This window comes from Callithrix jacchus, chromosome 16 (assembly GCF_049354715.1).
Source record: "Callithrix jacchus isolate 240 chromosome 16, calJac240_pri, whole genome shotgun sequence".
Lineage (NCBI taxonomy): Eukaryota > Metazoa > Chordata > Mammalia > Primates > Cebidae > Callithrix > Callithrix jacchus.
This window is the reverse complement of record NC_133517.1, coordinates 11,023,848-11,041,602: the sequence shown is the minus strand read 5'-3', so window position 1 is coordinate 11,041,602 and position 17,755 is coordinate 11,023,848. Positions and strand designations below refer to the sequence as shown.

The 17,755-nt window shown below is 42.9% G+C and overlaps 2 protein-coding genes and 1 non-coding gene across 12 annotated transcripts in view; 2 read left to right on the top strand and 1 right to left on the bottom strand.

Moving 5' to 3' along the window:
• LOC118148600 (uncharacterized) overlaps positions 1-17,755 on the top strand; it is a 52,862-nt gene that overhangs the window by 19,723 nt on the left and 15,384 nt on the right. The gene's annotated exons all lie outside the window — the stretch shown is intronic.
• RP1 (RP1 axonemal microtubule associated) overlaps positions 1-17,755 on the bottom strand; it is a 327,943-nt gene that overhangs the window by 297,496 nt on the left and 12,692 nt on the right. Inside the window, exon 1 of one of the 9 annotated variants that reach the window (XM_035277478.3) lies at positions 7,940-8,090. The exons of the other annotated variants lie outside the window; for them this stretch is intronic. The gene's annotated coding sequence lies outside the window, so the exon portion shown is untranslated. Of the gene's footprint in view, positions 1-7,939; positions 8,091-17,755 lie in introns of those variants that run through there. 9 annotated transcript variants of the gene reach the window in all.
• On the top strand, positions 1,453-1,559 carry LOC118148650 (U6 spliceosomal RNA). The gene has a single exon (XR_004735571.1). It is a non-coding gene; the product is annotated as a U6 spliceosomal RNA (small nuclear RNA).

The following is a 17,755-nucleotide window of genomic DNA, read 5'->3' as shown; positions in this document are numbered from 1 at the left end:
AGCTGTGTTATGTTTGAGATACCTGTGGATTTCAAAATGGAGATATCAAGTAGACAGTTGGCTATCTGAGTCTAAGCTCAGGCCGGTGATCACATATGGAGCTGTAAAGTTGAGAGTAATCAGCTTGCAGATGGCACTTTAAACCACGTAAATGTGGTAGGAGAGGGACTACATAACTGGAGAGAATTTTCTAGGAAGATAATTTATAAACAAAAGAGAAGAGAGCCTAAGATAAAGCCTTTGGACTTTTCAAGGTCTTGTAGAGGAGGAGAGCTTCCAAAATAAACTGAGAGAGTGTGGCCAACAAGGTAAGAGGAAAACAAGGTAGGAAAGGTTCCTGAGAGCCTTGAGGAGGGGGCACTCTAAGGAAAGGTGGTGGTTAGGCTAGATGAGCACCCCTGATGGAATATATAAATCAATGCTTATGCAAGAGGGAGATCATTGGTGAGCTGATTATGGCCATTGTAGTGGAGTTGCAGAGGACAGACCAATTAGGGATGGTTGAGGAAAGACTAAGGGATGAGAGAGGCGGACAGCTCTTTGCGGGAATGTTTCTGTGAAGGGGAGCAGAGGAGTGGTACAATGCCAGAGGTGGGCTATGAGATCAAAGAAGGATGTTCTCTGAGATATCTGATACTAAGTTGTATTTGTGTGTTGAGCAGAATGATCCAACAGAGAGAAAGAGATTATCTGCTGGGTGCAGTGGCTCACACCTGTAATCCCAGCACTTTGGGAGGCCGAGGCGGGCAGATCACGAGGTCAAGAGATCAAGACCATCCTGGCCAACATGGTAAAACTCCATCTCTACTAAAAATACAAAAATTAGCTGGGCATGGTGGCCTGCGCCTGTAGTCCCAGCTACTCGGGAGGCTGAGGCAGGAGAATTGCTTGAACCTGGGAGGCAGAGGTTGCAGTGAGCCAAGATAGCACCACTGCACTCCAGCCTGGTGCCTGACAATGGAGCGGGACTCTGTCTCAGAAATAAAGAAAGAAAGAAAGAAAGAAAGAAAGAAAGAAAGAAAGAAAGAAAGAAAGAAAGAAAGATTATCCAAGACAGGGAAGGGATAATGCTGAATGCAAGATGTTAAGAAGGTGAAAGAGGCTGGAACCCTGGGCACAGTGGAGTGGCAGGAGCAGGGATGCTTGTCTCGTAGAAGCAGAAGGAAGGCACACGATGTGGTACCTGATGCAGGTCATCTGGATGAATTATTGGGAACATAGAGGAAGCTTAGGAAATGCAAGGAGAAAAGGATAAAATCATCTTAGAAGGAAAGAAGTAAATTACTAGGGAACTGTATTAGGATTTTAGGGCCATTTTGGATGCCCACTTGGGACTCGAGATCATCCATTTTAAGTCCATTCCAGTGGCAGTGGAAATCAGAGGAAGTAGTCAAAAATTATTCCAATGAGGACCAAAACGTTAGAATGCCAGAATTGAGAAAAGATGCATATGTGCTCGCTTCGGCAGCACAGATACTAAAATTGGAACGATTCAGAGAAGATTAGCATGGCCCCTGCACAAGGATGACACACAAATTCGTTAAGTGTTCCGTAAAAAAAAAAGAGAAAAGATGCATATTTGGTGGAGATAAATGGAAGAAAAATTATAGAATTATCAGTTTTTCACATCTTGAGCTCCAATTAGCAATGTCTTGTAGACATCTAAAAAATGCAAGGCTGGAAGACAAGTGGGAGGGCCAGCGAAGTGCAGACTTAACTGTCACATGATTCGTAATAAGATCAGGAAGAGCTGAGCAGCAGAGACCACCATGGTGCAGGAAAGTGAGCTTCAGACATGTGGACCTGTGGTGTGATTGGGCCCAAGGAGCTGAATCATGTAGGTTGAAATATAACCCTTTTTTTGGCCACATTCTCAGAAAAATTGGAAAATCCCTTTATTTCATGAATTTCTTAAAAACCACTGTATTCCAAGATTCTGAGAATCTGGCTTTTAAGAGTAAGATAAAATGTATCAACCTTTGCTTTCCCCAAAAAAAGTTATCCAAAATTTCCAAATTCAGGGTATTATCCTCCTTCATAAAAAAAAAAAGAGAATATGCAGGTGACTTTATAGCCTAACACAGTAACTGTATAGCATCAACTAAAAACCTCTGAAAATAAAGGAGTGGACTTTTAAGAGGTGAGAAAGGGTGGAGGACTGGAAGGGAGGGAGGAAGACGGCGATGTACGGAAGGGCCTTCTGTGTGCCAGGACCAGTCCCTGGAGTCTGATCCTGGACATCTGTCCATAGGAAACAGCATGGTAGAGTGAAAGGAGAGAGGACTCTGGAATCACACACCCCTGGAAGTGAATTTAAAGGCCCCCATTTATTAACTGTGCACACTAGATGAGTTACTTAACCTCTGAGCTTGTGTATTGCCTGTGAAATGGAGATAACAATAACCCACTCTCCTGGAGCACCTCAATGAGTATATGTAAAGTGCTTATCCAAGTACCTTTTAAATGGCAGGTATTCAATAAATGTTTGTTTAATTCCCTTTCACTTTACTGCCCAGATAGAAGGTACAGAATCTGAACAAAAGCTGAAAAGCAAAGTATATTAAAATTAAGGGAGGCCCAGTATGTCTAGAGATGTTGTAAAATCAGTAACCATCTCTCTTCATGTAAATCTTACTGCATGATATTCCATCGCAATAGTCTTATTTCCCTACACCTGCCCCTTCAGGCCACTAACACTAGCTTCTGACCTGACATGATTATTATAGAACTTCAGAGCTCAACCTAAAGTTGGTTTAGTGTCCACAGCCTTTCCCTTTGCCAAAGCTATAGCCTGTGTACCAGCTCTTTCCTGGGCCCTGCTTCCTACTATGGTGAGATGCTAACACTGCAGCTGCTTGTTCTAATCTTCAAAACCTGGTGAATTCTCAGGCCTAGCTTCCTGCAGCAGTTGGGCCTTGGGCCCCTCTCTGAATCTCAGCTCCATGCTTAACCTTCTCTGGACTCCTCAATCCCACACTGATCTCTTTTGCTTCCCAGTCTTGTGTTTTTTTCTTTTGCACCCAACTCGCTTCCACACATTTTATTGCAATCCTCCCTGGCATTCCATCCCATAAGCATTGTCCACTGTGGAAGCACTGTTTCTGTAAGATTCCTTCTTCAGTCTTTAAAACCCAAAGTTTTTCTGCCTTTGGACCGGCTTCCTATCCCAGGGAATAACTTAAAATGAAAGATGCACCATAATTTGCAGTTATAGTCACAGCATAAAGTCACAAGTTGACCTGCCAATGGATATTAAGTTCCTTATCAAAGGTGGATGAAATGTAGTGTAAATGTAATTCAAAAATAGCAGCAGACATAAGGCAACATGATGGGACAGCATTGCTCTGTAGAAAGAGAAATTTGCAAGACAGGATTTTAAATGGTCTAAACTTAATAGTGTATGAAATGGCATTTCTATTGTAATTTTAAGCTCTGTAAGTAGAATCTATAAAATATCTGAGGGGAAAAAATGTCAAGAAGGCTAAAGGAAAGGCATACAGTATAAAATACTGAAAAGAAATAGACCTTTCTATAGACTTATAGAAAATAGAAATAGAAAAAGTTACCAGGTCACCTTGCTCTTGTCCCTGCCAGTGTAGCCCATTCTCACGTGATTGTCCTGTCTAATTTTAGATGACCCAAGAGTCTTGACTCCAGGAACTTTACTTAGAAAACTATTCTGCTGTCTAACAAATCTTCAGAAGTAGTCACTGCTTGCAGCTCTTCAGCCTAAATTTTCAGCTTCCCAGTAGCTTCCAGTGGTTTCTTTGGCCTTCCTTAGCTGTAACTCCAGATGTAGTTACAGTTAGAGGGAGGATTTTCACCTCCTTGTCAGGTGTACCCTTAAAATGCCTAAGAAAGGTGAGACCATCAAAGCCAAGATGGGCATTCTCTCTCTTTTTTGTTTCGTTTTGGGTCTTGTTTTTTGTTGTGTTTGGAGACAAGGTCTTACTCTCTTGCCCAGGCTGGAGTCTAGTGGCACAGTCTCAGCTCACTGCAACCTCCCCCTCCCAAGTTCAAGCGATTCTTCTGCCTCAGCCTTCCAAGTAGCTGGGATTACAGGAGCGCCCCACCATGTCCAGCTAATTTTTGTATTTTTAGTAGCAACAGGGTTTCGCCATGTTGGCCAGGCTGGTCTCGAACTCCTGACTTCTGGTGATCTGCAAGATGTGCATTCTCTAAAGATCACTGGGATTGCTGCATAATAATTCAAGTCCTGATTTCATTGTTTCCAATATTACAAACTATCCCAAAGCTTTAAAAATGTCTGCATTACATTTTGCTTCCCATTGTCCAGAAAGTTCACTGAAAGACATAATAAATGCTACCAGTTATTAAGTGGCTATTCCATGCCAGACATTACAACAAGTGCTTTATATACAGTGACTCTGACCTGGACAGCAGTTATTCACTGCATTCTACAGATGAGGAAACTGAGAGCTTCCTAGGGCCTCCAACCCAGCTGAATGTGTTGTTGGAGCCACTATTTAAGTCATCTGTCTAAAAAAGCCTTGCTTATTCTGCTGCTCTAGGCCATCACTATAGCACCTTTGTGAGGGTCTGTTGGTACCTGGTTCAAGGCTCTCCAAGTCCAAACAGGAGGTCCTCTCCTGACCCAGGAAGAATGTGAGGGAGCAGAGCACTGCAATCCCCAGGAGACAGGCTGCCTCTACCAGTCCTAGAGAGAAGTTGGTGAACATTGCAGTTCCCCGTGTGCAGGCTGATTCTGAGGAAGGGATTGGCAGATGCATTTAACTCAAAGGAATAAGGAACTTAGCCTCAGAGGGCACGAGGACACCAGAGTACAGAGTTTGGTAAAGAGGTCCCTGCTTCCCTAACTGCAAGCAGGACAAAGGAACTGCAGCCTGATACCCAATGGCCACATTTAGATTGCTGACCATTCCATGGTAGTTTCAAGGATGCTGGACCCATTCAAAGCTTTAAATCAGGATCAGAACATACTTACAGGACCAGGTGTCATAAGGATGCTGCCCAGAACTTCTCCCTGACACAGGACCTAAGAGAATGTTAGGACTCATTCCCACATCCAACTCAGTAATCCCAAATGCTGCATCCACAGTGGGGAATAATGTCACCAGACACCAGAGTCTTCATTACTCAGAGTGACCAGAGAGGAGTTGGTCTCCCTAGGAAGGTGAGTTATTAATACCTCCAGCTCTTCAGCCTTCAGAATTAATCCTACATTTCAGCTTCTTGAATCTTTGTGGCTAAAACATGCTGACTAGTCTCATCCTCAGTTTGCTTAGTTTTCTCTCCCATTTCGAGGGAAATGTTAAGAATCATTAAACTAGGCTGTCTGTTGCTACTGATTTGCAGCTGTGTGTCTACTGAGATAACACCAAGTGGAAATCTGGACACTTCAGGCCCCTGATGTGTGTTTCCTAGACAAAGACTATGGTGATTAGATTGGAGTTCTTGAAACAACATACCAGCTCAGCTTTTGAAACTTTGTGGCAGATTTTTAATTAGAACTCATATTGACTAAGCATCTGACCTCAAGAGTGAAGCATTGGAACTAAGAGAGTTGGAATGCAACTAAAAGAATAGAATCTGCTTATTTGGGGAAGTGACTTTATTTCCCTCAATTTCAGGGGACAGTAAATCTGTTTCTAAGAAGTGGGAGGAGGCAGTCATGGTTTGTAATCTCAGCTCTGTGGCTTACATTATGTACAACTTTTGTTAAGGAACTTAACCGCCCTGAGACTGTTTCCTCAGCTATGGTAATACCAGCTTACAGTGTGCTTGTAAAGATTAAATGAAGTACCTTGCTTAGCACAGTGTCTTGTGCTTAATAAATATTGAAATCCCTTCTTTGATGAACTAAACAGGGCCGGGCACTGTGACTCACGCCAGTAATCCTAGCACTTTGGGAGGCCGAGGTGGGTGGATCACCTGAGGTCAGGAGTTCAAGTTCAAGATTAACTAAACAAAAGAACACAGCAGCTTGTTTTGTGCACACATGATATAAGATATATTTACTTGAAAGGTACCACATGATCCTGGGACCCTCATTAGAAATTTTAAAATATTTCACTTCCAGAGTAAAATTCCGAGGCAAAAGAAATGAAATATAGCATGAGATATACAACTGCTTTTGGAAATTTTCAACTAATTTTTTTCAACTAATATTCTTTTAAAAATTAGGCCAGATGCAGTGGTTCACACCTATAATCCTAGCACTTTGAGAGGCTGAGGAGGGAGGATCACTGGAGGCCAAGAATTCAAGACTAGCTTAGGCAGCATAGCAAGACTCCATCTCTACAGTAAAATAAAATTAAAAATTAGCCAGGCCTGATGGCACACCTATAGTCCCGGATGCTCAGGAGGCTGAGGCGAGAGAATCACTTGAGCCCAGGACTTCAAGACTGCAATAAGCTATGATCACACCACTGCACTCCAGCCTGGGCAACAGAATGAGACTCTGTCCCTAAAAAAAAAAAAAAATTAAAATTAAAAATTAATTGATTCCTCTGAGTTCCTACTTCTCACTCTACAATTAGAAAATGTTTGTAATGCTTTCATCTCCTCCTCTCTAAAAATGTCTACCAAGCTTCTCATCACTGGAAGTTATCAAAGTCTTAAATTATCAAGGCACCGTATGAAAAGCCAGTGAAGTGCACTGATTCAAAAGCACAGTTTAACAATGGTCACACATGGATTTGAGCCCTTTCTGTACCCTTTCCAGCTCTGTGATGGGTAGTTATACAATCTAAACCTCCATTTCTTCATTTACAATATGGGAAGGTTATCATAGTATATATCTTACAATATTATCTTGAGGATTCGACAAAATAAAGTAGCATAACACCCTGTAAGAATTCATGTTAGCTAGTCATTATCATTCATAAATAATTCGCAACACAAGCGACTGCTTCATAACACACTACTTAAGAAGGGGATGTGAGTCGGATAATACACTATTCTCAAAATTTTATAAGCAAAAAAAGTATATAATCAAATATAAAAAACCACCTAGAAGGCATATTCATTTTTTAGCATTTATCTTTCAGTAAATATAATGACAGCAACATTTTCTTTCTTACATATAAATCACATATAAATAGTTGACATTTTTTACACCAAAAATAGGCAGTTGTTTCCCAACTATTCAGATAGCTTTCTCTGATTTTTTGGCTGGGTGTGGCAGCTCACACCTGTAATCCCAGCACTCTGGGAGGCTGAGGCGGGTGGGTCACTTGAGGTCAGGAGTTCAATATCAGCGTGGCCAACATGGTGAAACACCATTGCTACTAAAAATATAAAAATTAGCTGGGCATGGTGGCTTGTGCCTGTAATCCCAGCTACTCAGAAGGCTGAGGCAGGAGAATCACCTGAACCTGGGAAACAGAGATTGCAGTGAGCTGAGATTGCACCACTGCACTCCAGCCTGGGCAACAAAGTGAAACTCCATCTCAAAAAAAACTTAAAAGTTAAATTTGCATTTCATATATACATTCTTAGAATATATGAACAACTAAAAATAACAGCATACATTACAAAGAAACTTAAAGCTATCCTGATCAATCAGTTTAATCAAACCAAGTTTTCAGAAATGTCTATCAAATTTAACCTAGGGCTATTGATAACACTGTCCACACCTAGAATTGCCTACCAACATATTCTGGTTGGCCAGTGTCATAGGAAGTCTTATCTAGAAAACAAAACCCATGAATTTCCAGACGCAAAGTGGAATGAGATTAGCTCTTGCCCTGAAGATAAATCGTTTCCCGGTGTTTTCACTTCCAGACTTCTAATATTTTCCCTAACTTTGACTGTAACCAGATCTGTTACATGTCTAGAATAAGGATAATTAATTACACTGTGATTCCAAATTAAAATGAGAACCTGTAGGTTAGGATCTCTTCATTGTGACCCCAATGGCATCATCCACTCTACATGACTGGTGACATAAACATACCTTTGAAGAACATCTTTAAAACATTAGAAGAGGCTCAATATAAATTAGGTTGCTGGTAAGTAATGCAAGAGAAATAGAAACACACACTCCTGTAGCTGCAAATGAAGTTGTTAGGCGAGCAGCTGTTGCCAGGCTGATTACAGCATTAATCAGTGTTAAGAGTCTGACGTGTTCATTCTTTCTTTTTCTCCCTAGGATATGTAAATAGCACATAGGTGGGAACCTTTAATGCAGCAGCTACAGAATGATTAAGAACGTGGTGCCTGCCTTCTCTCTGCTCACACACTCACATCCATTGATCATGGTGCTATAGAAACAGACATTATCTTTGAGAACTCATGGGATACAAAGTAGGGAACAACAAACACTGGGCCCACTTGAGGATGGAGTGCAGGAGGAGGGAGAGTAGCAGAAAAAATAACTATTGGGTACTAGGCTTAGTACCTGGGTGATGAAATAATCTGTACAAAAACCCCCATGATAAAAGTCTACCTATATAACAAACCAGCACATGAACCTAAATACCCCAAAGCTAAAATAAAAATAAAAGTTAAAAAGACCTACTATTTGATAGCAAACGAGGTGACGATAGTCAGTAATAACTTAATGGCACCTTTTATGATATCCGAAAGTGTGTAAACTGGATCGTTTGTAACACAAAGGATAAATGCTTGAGGGGATGGCGACCCCAGTCTTTATGATGTGTTTATCATTGCATACAGTGATTGCATGCCTGGATCAAAACATGCGCACCCCATAAATATATACACCTAGCATGTACCCACAAAAACTAAACATTTAAAAAAATTAATTTTTCTTAAATAGACATTGTTTGTTCTTCCAGTTATGAAGTCGCTACTGTTTCCTAACACTGTTGGTTTTTCTCCATCTCAGTATCCTTGTTACATTAGGGAACAACTAAATCAGGACCTTTGAAGCTTCCAGATCACCCTAAGAGCATCTGCTGCTACAGTAGAGTCTTGGGGTGAAGGATCTGTATCTGCAGAACCCCTGCGTCACAGTTTCCACGCTCTGCTTCAAATCCTCTACTAGTAGAGGACTCACTGACCTGAGACAAAGTTCCTGATTGAACGGCTCTCGACAAAACACTGTTGTGTTGAGCCAAGGCTGCCCTTCAAGACACCCACTCTTTGCTACAAGTTCTATACTTGATGGCAGTGGAAGTTTCTATATAAAATGTAGAAATGTCCCCAAAGATGGCCTTTGATGAGGAATCCCTTGATAGGGTTAGCTGTTACTTCAAACTCTTGGCAGGAGGGTAGGCACTGAACATGAAGGAGGCCTGAAAATAGTGGGCAGGGCCCCAGATACCAAACTGGGGTACTGGAACAACTTTCAGTTCTGGCTACGCCAGCACACATTGCGGAACTAGGAGAAATGAAACGCTGTTGTTTTAAGGCAGTTAATTTTTAAGTTATCTCTAGATTGGTTTTTTTTTTCAATCCAGCAGTATAGATAACTGAAACATGCATAAATACTTAGTTTCAAATAAAACTTCATAGACTAGCCAAAGCCTGTGCCCAGATCTCTTAGACAACCTTCAGACCAAGTTTGGAATCCATGGAATGGATTGCTCCCAGGCCCCAGTCACAAATTTAGGGCTACGTCTCTCTATATTTATCCCAGGATGCTACTCTACAGACAGGGTCCCCACCTTTATGCTTCTCTCTTATTATTCCTTCTGCACAGAATGCCATCTCCCACCCCCTTTCTTCTTACCCAAAACCTACCCATCCTTGAGGCCCATGCCATGCTCCTCTTCCTCTAAGAGACCTTTCCTCTCCTCTCTCCCAGTGCGGCAGTCACCACCAGCAATAGCCATACATGGAATGGGGTTCAGAAAGGCCTTTGCTACCAGGGTCTCACCCTGCTTTGGCTCCCAATAGCATTCTTTCACAGTTGTTTCATGGCACCCGGAGCCTCCCTTTTATCATGATATGTGCACTACCAGGGCCTTCCTAAAAGTGCTCTGAGGAACTGTGTTTCCCTCATCTCTGCATGCCCTGTGGTGCCTCAGACTGTCATGAGCAACATCTCCAGGACTTTTTCCAATCCTTCTCCCTCTAATTCCACGGTATAGGCCTGGCTTAGATTAATGATGCCATCGGAATTGGTACGACAACCAGGTCTTTGTGCTCATCTGATTCTCGCACCTGGAAAGCAGCATGAGAGCAGTATCTGCACATGCGCAGGCCCTCTTCATAGGAAAACCCGAGTTTTCTGAAAGTGCTCAGGACTTGAGTCAAATTGTCCTGCTCCCCACTGAATGAACCTGAGCAGACTATTAACCCCTCTGTGTTTTCTTCACTTACTCATTGGAGTTCTTCCAATCTTGTAATGTTGCTTTGTGTTTTCAAAGCCATATATATTCAACACCCATCTAGTGACCAACACATAACACATTCTATAAAATGTTGGGATAAAAAATACTCTGGTGTCTGACTATTGTTATGTTACTGCAGATTCACTCTGCCTCATTATGACCTTGTTGAGTGGGACTTTTTGTATCTATCATTACCTTTCTTGGCAAAAGGTAAAATTCTAAAAGAATTTACTATTTAAATGTATATCTAAGAATTCTTATATTTAAGGGAAAGCTACTGGATTGAGAGTTCGTCTCCCTAGTTTCATATCAAAGTCTATGCTCCTCTCAAACATTAAACTAGAACTGAGTTCATTAGTCATTCTCTTTGTCTTTCTCCTGAGGTTGTTATTTTTGGTCTCAAGTTAAATGAGACAAAACACTAACAATTTGACTTTCCTCTCTTTTCACAATAGCGATGGTCGCGTCCTTAAAACTGAATGCCACATGGCTGACACAGTGTCGTTAGCAGACTTTACACCTTGGTTCTGTTTGCTTTGGAAAGACCAAATGGAAAATAAAGTCTGTGCATCACTCAAGCTGTTATGCCTCATTCTTCTTGGAAAAAAAGAAGGTGATGACTGATTTATCCAAACTTGGTTAAGACATCTGGTCTATTTTATATCCTTCTCACAATCAAGGGGCACAGTTTTATGGCCAAAAAAAGGGATTACGATACATTGAGCATTGTAATAAGCAATACGATGGCAGGAGAGGACATTAGAAAATCTCTATTTATAGGCAAGACACTATTATTAGCAGGATTTTTTATGCCAAGATTGTGAAGAGTGAATGTCTATAACCTGAAGACTCAGTTATACAACTGACACTCTGATTTGGTTCTTAAGCATGTTATTAGACACGAACAAACAACTCTTTTGAAAATTCGTTATTTTGAAGATGAAAATGATACATTCAACCCATTCAAATGCTACCATCACCAGCCCAGCAGAGTGGGACTGGCAGGGTGAGCCAGGAATGGTACCCTATCAGCAGAGGACCCATGTCCTGTGTGCTGGTCCATCTCTTGCAAGAAGTAGACATTGAGTACAAAAAAGTAGATCAAGTCAGGGATCTAGTGCTTTTCTTCTGTGCAGAGGCAAGAACCACCTTCTATCTACAGATGACAGTGAAGAGAAAAGGCACTTCAACAATTAATTTCTTTTCATATTTGCATAGCCCAACTCCTTAGAGGACTTTCCTGCTTTCAACATGAAAAGAGCCACATAATCCAAAGGCTTCAGCCAAAAGGGTCTTCAGAGGTTACCTATTCCCAGCACTTTACAGAGAGTCTGTTGCTATCCAGACAACTGACTTGCCTTAGGGCCTCACAGCTAATACGTGCTCAAGCTTGAATTACTTCTAATTTCATAGGTTGGGTGATTTTAATTAAATTGTTGACAAAGTCACTTTCTCTAAGTAATTGTTTATTGATCCAGGAGATTAACTGAACTCCTGTGATTGGGCTTCTTAGGGGATGTGCAGTCAAGTGGGTTTAAAGCCAGTCAGCTGAAACACCCTGTGCAGACCGTGTTCCACACTTAGCAAGTAGCCCCATGACCCAGGCAGATGACCTCTTACTTTATAACCACGGTTTTCCTCTGTCTTCCAGTTCCTGCTCACAAAGAGCAACAAATGAGACTACACCTGGGAAAATAACATGACCCCTTTATTCTATAAGCCATGGGTGAGTAGGATCATCTTTCATCAGGGAGGATGATGTGTCATGAACTAAGTCACTGTCTTGGGTCGAATTGGGTTCCTTATGATATACCGAAGTCCTGCCCCCCCAGTATTTGTGAATGTGACCTTATCGGCAAATAGATGATTTAACTTGAAGATGACCAAGTTAAGATGAGGTGGTTAGAGTAGGACCTAATCCAATAACCGGTGTCTTTACAAAAAAGGGAAATTTGGCGGAGCTCGGTGGGTCACACCTGTAATCCCAGCACTTTGGTAGGCCTAGGCAGGTGGATCAAGAGGTCAGGAGTTTGAGACTAGCCTGGCTAACACAGTGAAACCCCATCTCTACTAAAAAAAAAAAAAAAGAAAGAAAGAAAAATTAGCCAGGTGTGGTGGCAAGCATCTGTAATCCCAGCTACTCTGGAGGCTGAGGCAAGAGAATCACTTGAACCCGGGAGGCAGAGGTTGTAGTGAGCCAAGATCATGCCACTGCACTCCAGTCTGGGCGACAAAGTGAGACTCTGTCTCAAAAAAAAAAAACAAAAAAAAAAAACGGAAATTTGAATACAGATACCCTCAGAGAGAGTGCGTGTGAAGATTGGACCATTGCTTCTTCAAGCCAAGGAACACCAACAAAGGCCAAAAAACCACCAGCAGCTGCGGGGAGAAGCCTGGACAGATCCTCCCTCCCTGCCCTCAAGAACCAACCCTGCTGACACCTTGATCTCAGGCTTCCGGCCTGCAGAACCGGTAGACAGTAAATTTCTGTTGTCCAACCAACCCAGTTTATGATGCTTTCTTTGGCAGTCCTAGCAAACTAATCCTGTTGCCACATCTGAAAAGGAGGGCTTGAACTGATGGATCTTACCAGTCCTTCCAGCTGGTCTAAGTGGAACTGTCCACAGTGACATGCAGGAGTGGGCTGCACAGGGGCTCTGGAGAAACATGACTGTGGTCATGGGAAGGAGGGGCCACATCTCTCAGACAAGAAACGTACTCATTAAGCACCTATGATGGGTTAGGTACCAGGACACAGCATGAGCAGGAAGACACAGTCCCTGCCAAAGAGGACCCAGAGCTTCCCAGAAAGATCAGCTCTATACAAGTGACTGCAAGTGTGATGTATGCTGTGGAAAGAGGCCATCCTGGGGAAATCAGTCTGTGGGCCAGGGGAGGCTTTCATAGGCCAAGGTTTACACAGAGACGGGGGAATGGAGGCGAGGATTTAGCGCCCAATAGAGTAAGGAGGGGAGGGCACAGTATGTGTGCTTTAGGCAGGGCCAGCACAGAGCTCACAGGGTCTGCCCTTTCTCTAAGGGTAGGGGCTGTCTAGACAGGCAGAAGCGGGATAATGTCGGTCTGGCAACAGAAGGAGCAAGCGTGTCCTGTGGGATGTGGTGACAGCCAGTCACAGCTGACAGGAGCCCTGCTGCCCACCTAGGCCACCAGTGCTGAGGGGGCAGTGATCACAGCCGTGGCAGCAGCACATGTTTCAAAAGAAACCTACACTTCCAGACTCATGGCATGAGTCACTTCGAAACTTCAAAGATATATTTAAGTCTTCTGTTGGGCCTGATGGCTTTCTGTTTTCTACTTAAAAATGGAGTCTAGCAGGCTGAAAAGAGAAATTATGAATAAGGATGTATTATTTAATCTAGATCACAAAGCTGGTTTTCCCTTCCAACACTTTTTGGTTGTTAGGTTTCTGTGAGAGTGTGTTCTGTGTGTTTGCTTTGTTTGAAAACAGCACAGAACAGTTTGATTTAAAAAAAGTTTACATAGGCCGGGCACATGGCTCACACCTGTCATCCCAGCACTTCGGGAGGCTGAGGTGGGCAGATCACCTGAGGTCGGGGGTTCAAGACCAGCCTGGCCAACATGGAGAAACCCTGTCTCTACTAAAAATAGAAAAATTAGCGGAGTGTGGTGGCACACATCTCTAGTCCCAGCTACTTGGGAGTCTAAGGCAGAAGAATCACTTAAACCCAGGAGATTGAGGTTGCAGTGAGCCAAGATCACGCCACTGCATTCCAGCCTAGGAGACAGAATGAGACTCCATCTAAAAAAAAAAGTTTATGTTAAAGCAAAGATTGACAGAACACTAAATACCCATTCAGTTGGTTTCTAAAGAATGGAGACAGCATCCTGCCAGGGTGAATATTGGTGAATATTGTGATGCTGTCTTTCCTCCTCCCTCCCTCATAACATCCCAGAACACAGGCTTCTGGGTGGTTGGGTGTTCCACATCTAAGAGGAAGTGGCAGCACCAGACTACAGTGGCTGCCACCCAGGGTACAAGTGTGTGGACATTCAAAGGAGCATGCAGAATGGACAGGTCCAGATTCAAGGGGACAAGGCTCGTGATGTGGCTTCCCCCTCCCTGCCCAGCAGCCAAGACAAGGAAAGTGGAAGAGGAGCGCAAAGACTCCATTGTGGGGCACATGCTGGCTCCATACTCCCACTCATCCTCCAGGTCTCAGGTGGAGACTGAGAGGGAACCATTCCTACACCAGCCTGTCTGTGTCCACCTCCCTGTCTTCCGTGCCCCTGTGACTGGACTTCTTTCTGACATCATGCAGTGCACCGTCTGTGATAATGTAGTAATCGTTTACCAACTCTGTCCTGCTGGACTGTAATCTCCACAAGGTGGGGATAGTGTCCCTTTTGTTCACCGCCGTGTTCCCCAGTCCTTAACACAGTGCTTGACAACCACTGGGCCCTCAATGAAGCTGTGGTGACAGCTTCCTATATTCATTACTTGGTGGAAAAACTGGGAAAATGTTCCAAAAGAAGATGCCTATGAAGCACATGGTGGACAGAGACAGTGAATATTTTTTCATTTGGATGGCAGACTCACATTAACCAACCTCAAAGAGAATAATGTATAACATCAGAATGCCACTTTGTTCACCTTACAGTGGGAATCATAGCTGACTACTCAAGCCAGTATGGCCCACTCATTTTTTCCCTGTACATAGATCTACAAGGCAAGGCAAATTACAATCACAAGTTTATATAGTGAATGAGGAGCCGAAATCAAATGCAAAATGGCATCATGCTAACATAGCCATGTATACTTCTATCCATGACTGAGAAACATTTCCCCTGAGACCCAAAGAATCCAAACCAATTCATTGAGAAGGCCTCTCGGTCAGAGTGGGCATACAGGTGGGATGCCTTTGTGTGTGCTGTGTGCTTTTCCAGGCCCTCCATGACTGCTCCCCACTTCGAACTGACACATAATCTTCCTATAATTACTTAATCGTCCAACCAGGACTTGCTCTCCTGAGAATATAACGTTGAGCATTTTTCTTCTGCTCTTTTTGCATTATTAATAAGAACAGCTAATATTTATTGAGTATATAGTATGTGCCAGGCACGGAGCAAATCTCTTTACATGCACTTTTTAAAAATCTTTGCCGCCACCCCAAAACACAGGGATTTTCATTATCCTCATTTTACCGATGAGGAAACTGAGGCTTGGCAATGTTAAATAACTTATTCTTGGTTGGTCATACAAAAAAAAACAAGGGATGGAGCCATATAATGCCAGTGATTTCCAAATTCATGAGGGAACTGGAGGCTTCTCCAGATTTTGTCCCATGTGGTGACTATGTGGAGGAAACTGGAGGGATCCTCAGATTGTTCTCATTCGTCACCAGAGCACTTGATTTTCACCTTACGCTGTGCCTGGCACAGACTATGGAACTTGAAAGCATTTGTCTCACACCATTCGTGTTCACGCCCAACTTCCTTAGGATAAAAGAGCGCAAGGGTCTTAATGTCCTTGCCCAGAGTAAGTTGGTGTCAGCCAAAGATGTACTTACGCCAGCATTCTCTCCCCCAAGTCCCACACTTATCACACTAAAGGTACAAAAACTTCCTACCCTGTTTTTCAAGGGGAAGATAAAATATCTTCAACGACATATCTCAAAATATCTCCAGAACAAAATAACTCAAGAACACCACCACCAGTTCTGGCCAACTGAGCCAATTTAATTCAACAAACATATTTTGAGCAGTGTAGCAGGGATGGCTAGCTGTCTCTCAAAATGCATTCTTCCAGCTGGGCATGGTGGCTCACCCCTGTAATCCCAGCAGTTTGGGAGGCTGAGGCAGGTGGATCACGAGGTCAGGAGTTCAAGACCAGCCTGGTCAACATAGTGAAACCCCGTCTCTACTAAAAATGCAAAAAAATTAGCCAAGCTGGTGGTGGGTGCCTGTAATCCCAGCTACTCAGGAGGCTGAGGCAGGAGAATCACTTAAACCTGGGAGGCAGAGGTTGCAGTGAGCTGAGATCGCACCACCGCACTCCAGCCCGGGGCAACAGTGTGAGATTCCATCTCAAAAACAAAAATAAAATAAAATTAAAAAGGGTTCTTCCCTTCTTTTTAATAAAAGGATTCTGACCTTGTCCCCTAATCTATGCACATTTCCCAGTCTCTGTTGCAGCCACCTGTGACCCTGTCACTGTTCCAGACACTGAACTGGAGGCAGTAGTGTCATGTGGTTACTTCAGTAAGACTCATGAATAGAGAGAGGGTCCCCTTTTCCCCCCTTTTCTTCCTTCCTGTCCTAGAATGTGGTTGAATGGCTGGAGCTCAAGCAGCCCTCATGGACCATGAAGTGACCTTGGGAATGGCAGCCAATCACAGCAGAATGAAAGGATAGAAGGGGTGAGGTTTTAGCACTGTAGGTCCACCATACCAGCCCTGGACTATACTTTCACATTTTTTAATGAGAAAGAAACATGTGTCTGATTTTCATGCTTCTTTTGTTTGAAGCCTGAGTTTTTGAAGCCTGAGACATTATTTGAGAGAAACTCCTACTATGTGCCAGGCATTAGGCCAGAGACAAATCTCCCTCTACCTCCCCTAACCACAACGTGCACATAAACAAGAAAATAAATCATTTGGATGTATAGGCAAAGCCTGATCTAATGAGGTAATCACAGATCACACCAATCACAATTATTTCTTCCATAGATCTTAGAGAAGTGCTTCAGAGGACCCCAAAATTCTGTTATACGGTCTCAAATCTAGGCCTATCTATGCCTTTATGAGAGGTTTTCTACCGCACAGAAGAGGGGTAATTATTTTCCCCGGAACCTATAAAGTGAGGTTCAGCTTCCCATTGCTTACTGCTTTTAAAGTCCACTACACTGAAAAATAATGATTTCAAAACCAATAGGAGTGTTTTTTCTTCTCTCTCACCTGCTAAAAAGTAAAGTTCTAGAAGCCTGCATACCCTTATTTTCACTTTACTTTTCCTCAGGAAGCCTCATAAGTGAAATTCCTGTGACTTTGATAAGACTTGAATTATGCTGTAAAAGTAAAGCCTTTTGTAGTTTCCTGAGAGGTATCGGGCTCTGAAACTGTAAAGAGGATGCCTAGATACTGAGGCCCAGGTTAAATTGGCCCATTTACCAGAATATAGTGAAAGCCGATGCTGATGGGTAACAGTGCACATTCCGCGATTGAGAGACTAACACATGTCAAATAGGCATTTGGATGAAAGAGACAAAATAGTTGCCTATATTGAAGAGTTTTGCTTTTAAAAGTTTTCTTTAGACAAGCAAAAGTCAAATCGACTTTTGAGCTACAGAGACTTGAGTGTTCAAATCAGCTATAGGAACATCATGGAACGCCCAGGGCTCAGGGTGAGCCCAGAACTGCAGCCAGGACCTGCAAGTGAATTGGTTGGCTCTGTTTTTTCAGGCCTCACACCAGGCTGCCTGCCATCAGGGAGGT